The 12275-nt window shown below is 36.9% G+C and overlaps 1 long non-coding RNA gene across 4 annotated transcripts; it reads left to right on the top strand.

Annotated features, from left to right (window-relative positions):
- The first annotated feature begins 1146 nt into the window (after positions 1 to 1146).
- On the top strand, positions 1147 to 11215 carry LOC140695634 (uncharacterized). Of its 4 annotated transcripts, XR_012071336.1 has the most exons (6): positions 1262 to 1570; positions 8553 to 8653; positions 8833 to 8945; positions 9592 to 9803; positions 10188 to 10474; positions 10934 to 11215. It is a non-coding gene; the product is annotated as an uncharacterized lncRNA (long non-coding RNA). The 4 variants fall into 4 exon arrangements; XR_012071337.1 differs by lacking the exons at positions 1262 to 1570; positions 10934 to 11215 and adding an exon at positions 1147 to 1252 and having other exon boundaries at positions 10188 to 10662; XR_012071334.1 differs by lacking the exon at positions 10934 to 11215 and having other exon boundaries at positions 10188 to 10662.
- Positions 11216 to 12275: the final 1060 nt, after the last annotated feature.

Raw genomic sequence — 12275 nt, 5'->3', positions numbered from 1 at the left:
GAGTTTATTCATTAAAGTTCATTGAGCCCCTACTACGGGGAAGTCATTGCTCTGAAGCTTGGGATACATCAATACACAAAATAGACACCCCCTCCCCAAATGTCCCTGTGAAATTTGCGTTCTAGTGGGGGAGGTAGATAATTAAAATGAAACAATAAATAGGGAAAACTATGACATTCTAAAGTGCTAAGTGTGAAGATAGATAACAGAACTGGGTAAGGTAATAGAGAGTAGCAAGGCAGTCTATTTTAACATAAGAAGAGGTTGCTATTTTAATGGGCTGGTTAAAAAGGCTTCTACAGTAGTGAGTAACATTAGCCTTTTCCTCGTGATCACGGTCATTTTGATTAGCTAGGAAGTAACTTTGTTGGCTGCCTATCTATCTAGCCTCTAGGAACCCCATGGTCTATTAGACATAGAACTGTGTAGATCAAAGTCATTCTAGCCTCATTGCTCAGTAGCGTAATTACGTCCATCTTGCCTCTGACAGTTAAGTGCAAAATGAGGCTAGTCTCTAGCAAAGGAAAGGACTGCTTCTGCTGGCCTGGAGGATCCAGGGATATCTAGGAGTTTAAGGTTTTCAAACATATCCCTTACTCCTTCCCTGTCAGGTCCTAAGTCCTGCTCCTTCCCTGTCAAGACCCTGACTTTAGTGAAAGATCCATGCTAGAAGTGCACTGCGTCTCTTTTGTGCCTTATAACAGGGGGCCTGATTTACAGTATATTCTGCCATCTGGATACAGGAGATAAGGATTTCTCTAAATACTTCTGTGGAAGCCTTCTGGATGTAACAGTTGACCTAAGTCTAACTGTATCTTTCTTCAAGGCCACCAGGTCAGTTGAAAAGCCAGCTAACTCGACATTACAACTGTCATGGCCCCTTTATTATTTAGGTGCAGGAACTATTTCAAAAACCAGCATTCTCCCTCTGCCAACCTATAACTCATCCCAGTCCACCACAGTGGTAGTCTAATAAACTGTGATAATACAATACACAAAAGATTTCCCACAACCTATGTATAATCAGCAACTAGATCTTTATCATTTGATGGCCAAGGAATTCGGAATTCGAATCCTGTCATAAAGGTCTCTCTTTCTAGAGCCAAATCTGGCCAATTGTCTCAGATAGGGCTTCCCTAAAATCAGACCCTGAGATAAGAACTTACATGCCAGAAGTTGGTTCGGAGAAAACCCAGGAAGAACAAGGAGTATGAGGGATATGAGACACAGAAGGGAGAGATGCCAGTAAAGGGTGGGTGAATGAGTGAGGCACTGCTATGGGTAACCTGGGGTTGATCCTACTGTGAATGCTCTGAGAACCTGTGGAACATTCCACAGGATCATCCCACTAGAGGACTGCCACCAGATTCTATCCCCATTGTTTGTAGGACACTTCTGGAGTAGTTAACTTTTCGGCACAAAGTATACTGTGTCTACTGTGGTAGGGTAAGTTTCAGAGAGCCATAGAGTTACTTCAGGGAGAGAGGAGGAGAGGTGTAGACACCTGTGCTACTACATTGTCAGCATGCACACTGGACAGTTTGCTACAGCAACAGGCACACTGAAGTGGGTAAGTGGATCACAGCTTAGGGCAACAATACCATCTGTGGCAATGCTCATGTCCTAAATTTAAACAAGCAGTCTTAACACAAAAATTTATTATTTTTCAATACCTTAACTGTTATCTAGGATAACATAAGGATTTTAGAACATCTTAAATCCATTTATCTAACTCCTAACTTATATGTTACTGCTGTCAGGTATGTTAATAATATTAAATCAGGAAAGTATTAAACCCATAAAAGATAATTATTATTGTTGTCTTAATCAGCCAATATTCATTCAGCTTAACTCAAATCTCTGATCGCTTATCTGAGGTTCTTTCCCTTTTGCCTAAAATATATCCTTGAGGATTTTCCTTAATGTAACCCGATAGTGATTTATACTTTTTGGCCACTTGAAAATGCCATTTTGTGGTCATTTTTGAAGGATGCTTATATCATTGGATATAAAATTCTAGTTTTGAAACTGTTTTTTTTTCTCTAGTACATTATAAACATCTTTCCTTTATCTTCTGGTTTCCATTGCTGGACTCAAGAATGAAGTTCTTGTTGTAACCATTGTTTCTTTAATGCTAATGTCCTCTAACTGCCTTAAAATTTGTCTCTGGTTTTCTGGGATGTCACTATGTGTCTAAGAGGAAACCAAAAAAAAAAAAAATTCTCCCCCTTATGATTCATTGGGCTTTTAAAAACACAAGAATAGGTGTCTTTCATCTGTTCTAAAGTATTTTCAGCTATTTTCTCACCAGATATTTCTACTCCACTCATTCCCTTCTCCCTTTCTGAGACTCAAATAGATACTAGATTTTGTCTCTTAATCTTGTAAGCTGCTTATATCCCTTATCTGTAGTTTTCATCTTTATATTGTACTATACTTTCTGAAGTTTATTCTGATCTATTTCCAGTTAACTAATATTTCTTCATCTGTATTTAATTTTCTCTTAAATTCACGTTCTGAATTCTTATTTTACCAGTTTTAATTGTATAATTTTTGTTTTCTTTTTTTAACTGAAGTATACTCAGTCTACAATGTTATGTTAATTTCTGGTGTACAGCATAGTAGTTCAGATATATATGTTATATATATATATGTATATATATACACAGACACATATATACATATATTCCTTTTCATATTCTTTTTCATTAGACTATTACAAGGTATTGAATATAGTGCCCTGCACCATATAGTAGGACCTTGTTGTTTTGTTTTTTGTTTTTTAACATTTTTTATTGATTTATAATCATTTTACAATGTTGTGTCAAATTCCAGTATAGAGCACAACTTTTCAGTTATACCTGAATATATATATATATTCATTGTCACATTTTTTTCTCTGTGAGCTACTGTAAGATCTTCTGTATATTTCCCTGTGCTATACAGTACAATCTTGTTTATCTGTTCTACAGTTTTGAAATCCCGTCTATCCCTTCCCACCCTCTGCCCCCTTGGAAACCACAAGTTTGTATTCTATGTCTATGAGTCTGTTTCTGTTTTGTATTTATGGTTGGTTTGTTTTTGTTTTAAAGTCCACATATGAACGACCTCATACGGTATTTTTCTTTCTCTTTCTGGCTTACTTCACTTAGAATGACATTCTCCAGGAGCATCCATGTTGCTGCAAATGGCGTTATGTTGTCGGTTTTTATGGCTGAATAGTATTCCGTTGTATAAATATACCACCTCTTCTTTATCCAGTCATCTGTTGATGGACATTTAGGCTGTCTCCATGTCTTGGCTATTGTAAATAGTGTTGCTATGAACATTGGGGTGCACATGTCATCCTGAAGTAGGGTTCCTTCTGGATATATGCCCAGGAGCAGGATTCCTGGGTCATACAGTAAGTCTATTCCTAGTCTTTTGAGGAATCTCCATACTGTTTTCCACAGTGGCTGCACCAAAGTGCATTCCCACCAGCAGTGTAGGAGGGTTCCCCTTTCTCCACAGCCTCTCCAGCATTTGTCATTTGTAGATTTTTGAATGATGGCCATTCTGACTGGTGTGAGGTGATACCTCATTGTAGTTTTGATTTGCATTTCTCTGATAATTAGTGATACTGAGCATTTTTTCATGTGCCTATTGATCATTTGTATGTCTTCCTTGGAGAATTGCTTGTTTAGGTCTTCTGTCCATTTTTGGATTGGGTTGTTTATTTTTTTCTTATTAAGTCGTGTGAGCTGCTTATATATTCTGGAGATCAAGCCTTTGTCGGTTTCATTTGCAAAAATTTTTTCCCATTCCGTAAGTTGTCTTTTTGTTTTGCTTATGGTTTCCTTTGCTGTGCAGAAGCTTGTTTTAAGTTTCATTAGGTCCCATTTGTTTATTCTTGCTTTTAGGACCTTGTTGTTTATCTATTTTATATATAGTAGTTAGTATGTGCAAATCCCTTCATCGCCGTTTTATTTTTAAATCACTTGTTTTTATTAAGATTTTAATTTTTTAGAGAAGTTTCAGGTTCAAGGCAAATTGAGGGGAAGCTACAGAGATTTCCAGTATACTTGTTACCCCTACATGTGCGTAGCCTCCTCCATCATCAATTATCTTCCACCAGAGTGGTACACTTGTTACAACTGGTTAACCTGCATTGACACATTATTATAAAAAGTCCATCAATTACATTAGCATTTGCTCTTGCTGTTGTACATTCCGTGAGTTTGGATAAATGTACCCATCATCATATATTACACATATTTCCTCTGTCCTAAAAATCCTTTGTGCTCTGCCTATTCATCCCTCCCCTGCCCCTCAGCCCACAGAAACCGCTGATCTTCTTTCTCTATAGTGTTGCATTTTCCAGAATTCCAGGTAGTTGAAATTTTATGGTATGAAGCCTTTTTAGATAGTGTTCTTTCACTTAGTACTATGCATTTAAGTTTCCTCCATATCTTTTCATGGCTTGATAGCTCATTTCTTCTCAGTGTTGAGTAATAATATTCCATTGTTTGGATGTACTACAGTTTATCATCCATTCACCTACTGAAGGGCATCTTGGTTGCTCCCAAGTTTTGACAATTATGAATAAAGCTGCTCTTAACATCTCTGCACAAGCTTTTGTGTGGATATAAGTTTTCAATTCTTTTGGGTAAATACCAAGAAATGTGATTGCTAGATTGTACATTAAGAATATGGCTAGTTTTCTAAGAAGCTGCCAAACTGTCTTCCAAAGTGGCTGTATACCACTTTGCACTCCAACCAGCAGTGAATGAGAGTTCCTATTGCTCTACATCCTCGCCAGTATCTGGCATTGTCAGTGCTTTGGATTTTGGACATTTTAGGTGTGTACTGGTATCTCCCATGTCATTATTTAGTTTCTAGTTTCCTGCCAAATTATTCAATCTTACCTTTGTTTTTTAAAATCACAATAAGAGGAGTTTTATTGTCTGTGTCTAATAGTTTCAAAATCTCATGTCTTTGTAGTTCTTTTAGTATTGTATGTTGTTTCTGATGTTGTGTACTTACTTTATTCTCTTTAGCTATATGATAGAGGTTTTAGTTAATACATTATTTGGTATCTGATATAATGATAACTTTCTTCAGGGATTATCTGTGTTAGATCCTACGAGTTGCTAGAGGGACTTGGGGTTTCCCTGACCCTAAATGATAAAATTGCGGCTTCAAGTCCCTGTAATATCGAATTTACTTCTGATTCACACTTTCTTGAGGCCACTGTTCTTTATGAAACCAGTTTTAATTGGAGCCAGAGTCTTCATCCTTAGCAGGATCTGGGTTTTGATCTCTGTCTTCCCAGATTCATGAGACCATCAAAAGCACAACTTAGTTTTGAGCTGCTCTCTGAGGTTGGGAAAATGTCCCCAAAACAAAAACAATTTTCAGCAAATTATCTGAGTTTTCCCAAATCTTAGACTAACTATTCATTATTTTATAAGCTCTTTGATACTTTCAAAAAGATATCTTTTAAAAATTTTGACCAGGTTATTCAGTTTTTCTGAGACAGACTGGTATGGGTCAACTACTTTGCTATCATTGGAAGTGAAATTTTCCAAGTTAGCTTCTTGTTATTTTGGTCAGAAAGACTTACATTCATATGAATATTTTTACTAAGCCCCTATCCCTTAATAAAACAAAAGATCAATAAAATCCTAGAAATGATTTGTGAAATTCAGAGTTTCACTGATTTATGGTCACTAAGTGGCTGATGGTAAGACATATCAGAAAATAATAAATATACTATTTAAGTATAGAAACAGAGTAATTTTAATTGAGATATAATTGACATATAATATTGTGTAAGTTTAAGGTGTACTATGTGTTGAATTGATTCATTTCTATATTGCAGTATGATTACATCATTAGCTAACACCTCTGTCATATTGAATTATTTCTCTTTTGTGTTGAGAACAATCTAGTCTCTTAGCAATTTTGAAGTATATACACAGTATTGTTGACTATAACCATGATGTTGTACATTAGATCTCCAGAACGTTTTCAATTTCTAAATTTGTCTTTATCCTTTGACCAATGTCTTCCCAATTATCCCACCCCCTATCCTCTGTAACCACCATTCTACTTTTTATTTTTATAAGTTCAGCTTTTTTAGATTCCACATATAAGTGATGTCATATAGTACGCCATCAAGGCCCATCTGTGTTAGTCCTATGTATATATATTCTACATCTTCTTTATCCATTCATTCACTGACAAATACTTAGGTTGTTTCCATATCTTGTTTATTGTGCATAATGCTGCTAAACATGGGAGTGCAGATATCTGGGATATTTCTGGAACATAGTTGGTTTTATTTTTAATTTTGGAGGAAATTTCATACTGTTTTCCATAGTGGGTGAACCAATTACATTCCTACCAACAGTGTAAAAGAGTTCTCTTTTCTATACATCCTAGGTGATACTTGTTATCCTTTGTCTTTTTAATGATAGCCATTTTTACAAATTTAAGGCAGTATCTCCGGGTTTTGGTTTGTGGTTCCCTGGTGATTAGCAGTGCTGTGCATTTTTCACCTACCTACTGGCCATTTGAAAGAGATTACTAAATTTGCCCACTGTCATTCCCCTCTGAAACTGTGCTTTGTCAATTTTGGAGCTAATCAAGCATTCATATCTAAATCTTAATTCCCTTTTTCAGCTGTGAGATATATAATTATTACAATGAATTGATTAAATCTTCTCCCTGTACAGTGCAGGGCTGGCCTGTGGACAGAGACTTTAACAAGAAGGAAGCTGACAGAATATTCTTAGCATAAAATATACACTCTGATTATAAGTAAATACACAATGTAAGATTCACCCAAGAATATAGAGCTGTCTCCATTTTAAGAAATTATAGTCATTATTATTGCTACATTTACAGATCTCTGGAAACTGTTGGCCAGGCAGAATGTGATAATCCTGCATAGTAAGAATACAACATAGGAGGGCCAGCTTTGTGAGAACTCATGGTGAATTTAGACATGCCACAGAATTTACTCCTCATTATCTCCTTTACTGATATTCTGTGGATCATATTTTCTTAATTCAAGTCAATAGTTTAGGATGAAAAAAAGTCATAATATTGTCTTCAAAATGTTAATGTGCTTTTTTTGTTCCTATTATTAAGTATATTCATAGGGATGACTTTGTGTGATTATCTAGTTAGAAAGGTACAAAGAACTAGCCTGAAGCAAGAAGTTGAGAAGTTAGCACGGCAAAAGTATGATCAAAGAAAAGAGAGATAAATGTGAAAGCAATAGAACAGAGAAGGGAAGCTCAGCATTATTCAGTCCCTCATTTCTTCATTAATTCTTCCAAGTGCAAATGGGTAGAAAAGCTTTAAAGATGAAGAAAATGTCTTGAACAAAGACTAAAATTGTCAACGTAGTAGACTCATTGGTGGTTTGCAAGGAATTAAGAGCGGGGAATAAAGAACAAGAAGGCATAACAGAATTTGATGGCAGAGAGAGAAAGTATAAGAGCCACTTTAAAATCTTTTGAGCCCTAATATTAAAGAATAACAATATCATTTACAAATATAGAAAAGTCAGTTTGGGAAGATAAAATATGAGTACTTATTTTGCCTTTGAAAATGTGAATTTTGTAGGACATCCAATGCACAGTGAATTAAGAAACAAAGATCTGCAATTGGGAGGAGATGTTGGTGATATGGATGTGGCAAACATGACATGTATACATAGAATGTGCAATACATTACTTTAAGGGAGAGCTATCAAGAGGAAAGAAGACATAGGAAAAGATGATGTAGTGGATGCTGATAAGGCCTTGTGCAGATCCCCTTCAATAGCTGGAGCATCCATTTTCCTGTTGCTGTGATTATGGGCTAAAAACTTGGGTATAAAAGTCTAGCCATTTCCCTTAAAGAGAAATCACAGTGGTACAATCTGTGCTCCGGAGCTTCCATAGGATGAGACTGAAGTTGGTCTCAAGGAAGCCATATTCTTGCTTAGTTTTTTTCCCCTCTGCCCCATCCTACTTCCCTCATGCCCTTTCTCCTAAGAGCATTTCCAATAAATCACTTGACCAATAATTCCCACCTCAGATTCAGCTTCTAGGGAACATGACCTAAGATAGATGCCATGTGGGGGGGGGGGTAAGATAAGAAAAAAGTGGAGTAAAAACTGTCAGAGAGATAAGGCTGTATCCTGGAAATGGTGAGAGGGAGAGTCATGATTCGGGGGAGAATAGCCATTCATGTCACGGGAAGGTGCGAAAGATAAAAGCAAAAGTTAACCGTAAAACAAAGTGACATTTGTGACCTTCAGGTGGACGATTTTAGTAGGATAGTAGAAATACCTTTTCCTGAGAAATTTTGATGTAGAAAGATGAAAAGATTTGGATGACTGCTTGAGGAAATGGCAAGAACCAAATCCCTTTGTTCAAGTCCAATATGTAGAACAAACAAAAAAAAATGAAAAAAAAAAGACCAAAAAACACAGATACTTTGGCTGAAAGGTGAATGAGACAACTCCATAATACTTATATTGCTTCAGTACCACTTCACTTTTTCCTCCACTTCCATAGAGCTAAGGGATCATCGACCCCACAGAGCTGTAAGGAGCATGGATTGAAATCCACCAATTTAGAGGAGGAGTGAGAACTAAGATTAAAATACAATGTAAGAGGTAAGAAAATCCTGAGAGAATTTAATTGGGACAACTACAAAGGGATCTGGGTTTCACCTAGTTTGGATGTTCTCAGAGATATCATGGGCTCAGTAAAGGTCCAGGGAGTATTTGTAATTCTTCCTAAATTACCTCATCCAGCTGAGATGTGAGGCTAACTTTAAACTGGGTTTGTCAAGGTGGAATCTGGAAATGGAGGTAGACTTGGTGAACCTGATCCTCTGAAATGCATGCAAAGGAAGAAAGTCAAATATATTTTTCAGTTACCATCTCAGATGGCATTCAGAAACACGTAAGTTCTTTATATCTTTCTTATTTCTTGCTTCTATGTACACATTACCTATCTATGGACATATCTATGACCACACAGTCAAAACCAAAAGGACTAATATGCTTATGATACAGGGGCTTCCAAAAAGGGGCTGCTGAACAGCAAGGTCTGGAAGAGAAGAAACCATATGCTATATTGTATATTGACAAATACCAAAAAAGGGAAGTCTAATGGATGCCTGGGTCAGTGACCTCAGAGCCCACTACAAAGCAAAAGTCCCTGTGTCACCAGTCTAAACTGAAAGTGGAATCCTGGGCTGAAGCACTTCAGTCTCAAGCTTTGTTAGGAGACTAATATAAGAGGGCACATATGAGGTTATGAGGGCTTAGCTTTGAACGGTCATAGGGAAATGAAAAAGAGAGGAGTGATGCCAGAAGAGTTGTTGGGTTTAATGACCATGTATGAAAGGCATATACCAAGAAAGAAGAGCAATGAAGGATAAAAATGTTTATATCCTTGTGTAAGGAAAATTTTCACTTAAACATGGTTTGGTGATGAGTTTGTTTCTTTTGATAGTACAGTATCATAAATATACAGCAATTTTCTAGTTTTATCTCTTGTTGCTACATTTACATTTTCCAGGGCTTTTTGTTGTATCTCTCTACAGAAAATGAGAAAATATGAAGAAGCAATTTCAAAGATGGAAAGACTTTTGAATTCTACAATCCTTTACAGGAAATTCTATATGTGAAAAATTTTCAACTGCTGTATTGTTCCATGGTCACATATGAAATCTGCTTAAAACTACATGGACTTGGTTCAGAATGCATAGCTGACACCTGAACAACTCAGAGGTTGGAGTACTGCTCCTCTGCACAGGTGAACATCTGCATATAACACTGCAGTCAGAACCTCCATATCTGTGGTCCCACATCTGTGGATTCAACCAACTACAAATCATGTAGTACTATATTTGCTATTGAAAAAAAATTCATGTTGTAAGTAGATCCATGCAGTTCAAACCTGTGTTGTTCAAGGGTCAACTGTATATGGTTATCTCCAGTGCTATAAAACTAGTAAGAATTTATCAAGAAAACTGTAGATATCATCAACTGATCTGAATATACAAGGGCAGGAAGGTCTTAACAGTTCATGAACAGTAGCATTTCCCTTACATTGATTTTCTTCTTTCTTAGAGAAAAAGAATTATTTTTTAGAATAAGAAAAATCATTATCAGCTACATTTTATCTTGTATACCACAGGTTATCTTCTGAAGACTCAGAGGACAAGAGTTACCCCTATTTACCCCTTCACCACTATGACCATTAGCCATCCTAAGACTGCCCTGGATAATGCCAACTATAGAGTCAAGGGCAGAGGCTGCTGAATTCATCATGAATTGATTCACTCTCCCAACTGAACACATTTCTCCTGCCTCAAGGACAGAGCATTAGACATGAGAAATCACTGCAGCCCTGACCCTCTCTTTATGCCCCAGGCTCTTTGGGACTCAGCCCTGCCACGGAAGATTCAGGAGGGTGCAATGAAGGTGAGATGAAACAATATTCATTCGCTTCCCCAGAGCAAAAATACATATTAAGGGCAAGGACAGAAATGCCTGAAACACAACTAACAATACATTGTCAGAAAGAAGACAACACTAAAGTGAATAAGCATAAATTGATGAAAAAGGCTTTCATTATTAGACCTCAAGAATGTATTCTGTTTGTAACTAATAAACATATTATTTAATATGTAATGTAATTGAGTTCACATTTTATCTATAAGAAGAATATCATTCTCACCTAGAGGTCTCTTCAGTGATAAATTTTAAAATAACCGCTGTTTTTACTCTGGTCTAAGTAATCCATTATACTGGTTTCAACCATACTACTAATGGTAAAATTCAGACTTCACACCTTGAGTAAGGAAGATTTCCCAACTGATATGTTGAAGACGTGTTTCTACCATCTTTTGCCATCACTGAAACTCAATAATCTTTGGACAGGTCTCCATTTTCTCCCACAGCCAGCACTGGAGCTGAAGGACAAGACTCTCCTTTGTCATACCTCAAAAGTAGCCCTTGGTACTGTCACTCTTCCACTGTCACAGAAGCTATGTTGTGTCTCCATCTTGCTCCACACTGCTCAGGGAAGGAGGGATGGAATATGGAACCCCTGTCACCACTAGCAATGCCTTGACCCTTTAAGAAGAGATCATTCTCAGAGTGACTCACAGCCTCTCAATGGCTCCTCTGACTCATCCCTAATTAAACAGAAGACCATCCTTCCTTTAGGTTCATGTTCCTTTTGTTTACTCCCTGATGATGACAGGTGGATGGAGTACTCAGTCTTTTGTCATGTGGTCAAAATTACAATCCCAAGTATAAAATAATCTGATGTTGATACTTTCCAATGTCCAATGCTATTCAGTTTTCTCTATGGTAAATTTATCACATATTTTATTTAAAATTATCTCTGGAATGCTGTTATAAGACTATGTTTTCTTTCCTAAAACGTGAAATAAATTTCTTCTCAGAATTACAAAACTGATGAAGCCAGTTTACTTTTCTTGGAGAATCCGTCTAGTTAATTTCAGATACATAAAAAGCAAAATTTTAGGCTTGGGTACCAAGTAGGCTTGGAGTTGATTTTATGTTGTATGATTCTGACTTATTTCAAAGGCTTCTTAAGTAAATTCTTCACTGTATAATGAAGGATCAATAAAACAACAGTGGGTGGTACTAGAATAGCAGGCTCATGGCTATGATAGCAAGATCTCCCTGATGACACTGCTGTTCTCCTAGCCTGATGGGTATATCCACTCCCCTAGTGGACCACAGATGTGGCAGTGAAGCCTAAGGTATAAGAGAAAAGAAGGCTTGGGAATGTCATTGTTTGAGGAACCTCTTTTATATTTGATTTGTGTGTCCATGTAGATGGACATGAATAACATTCTTGTATTCCCTTTACTTCCTCACTCAATCCTCCCAGGTAAGAACTGAACAGGACTGGCTTCATAGATACGTGACTTGCACAATTGTACAAGGTTCCACACTCAGAAGGACTCAAGTTTAAGTCAATGTTCTACTGTCACCATCTTGAATTTCTTAAAAATTTTTAAAGAAGGGGTCCTGCATTTTCATTTTACACTGGACCCCACAAATTACATAGCCAGTTGTGGAAGTAAAGTTGTGGAAATTAGCAAACTTGGAAAAAGGAACCATATATGAATAACTTAACCCTTTCCCTCTCCTCCTCTCTTGGGATCAGCTTCCTTTCAGAGAGCATGTGGTTGGGTCAGTTCTCCACTTATAGGAAGCTTAGTGGTAAAGAAACATTTCTTGTGGG

This window comes from Vicugna pacos, chromosome 3 (assembly GCF_048564905.1).
Source record: "Vicugna pacos chromosome 3, VicPac4, whole genome shotgun sequence".
Lineage (NCBI taxonomy): Eukaryota > Metazoa > Chordata > Mammalia > Artiodactyla > Camelidae > Vicugna > Vicugna pacos.
This window is presented reverse-complemented; position numbering and strand designations above follow the sequence as displayed.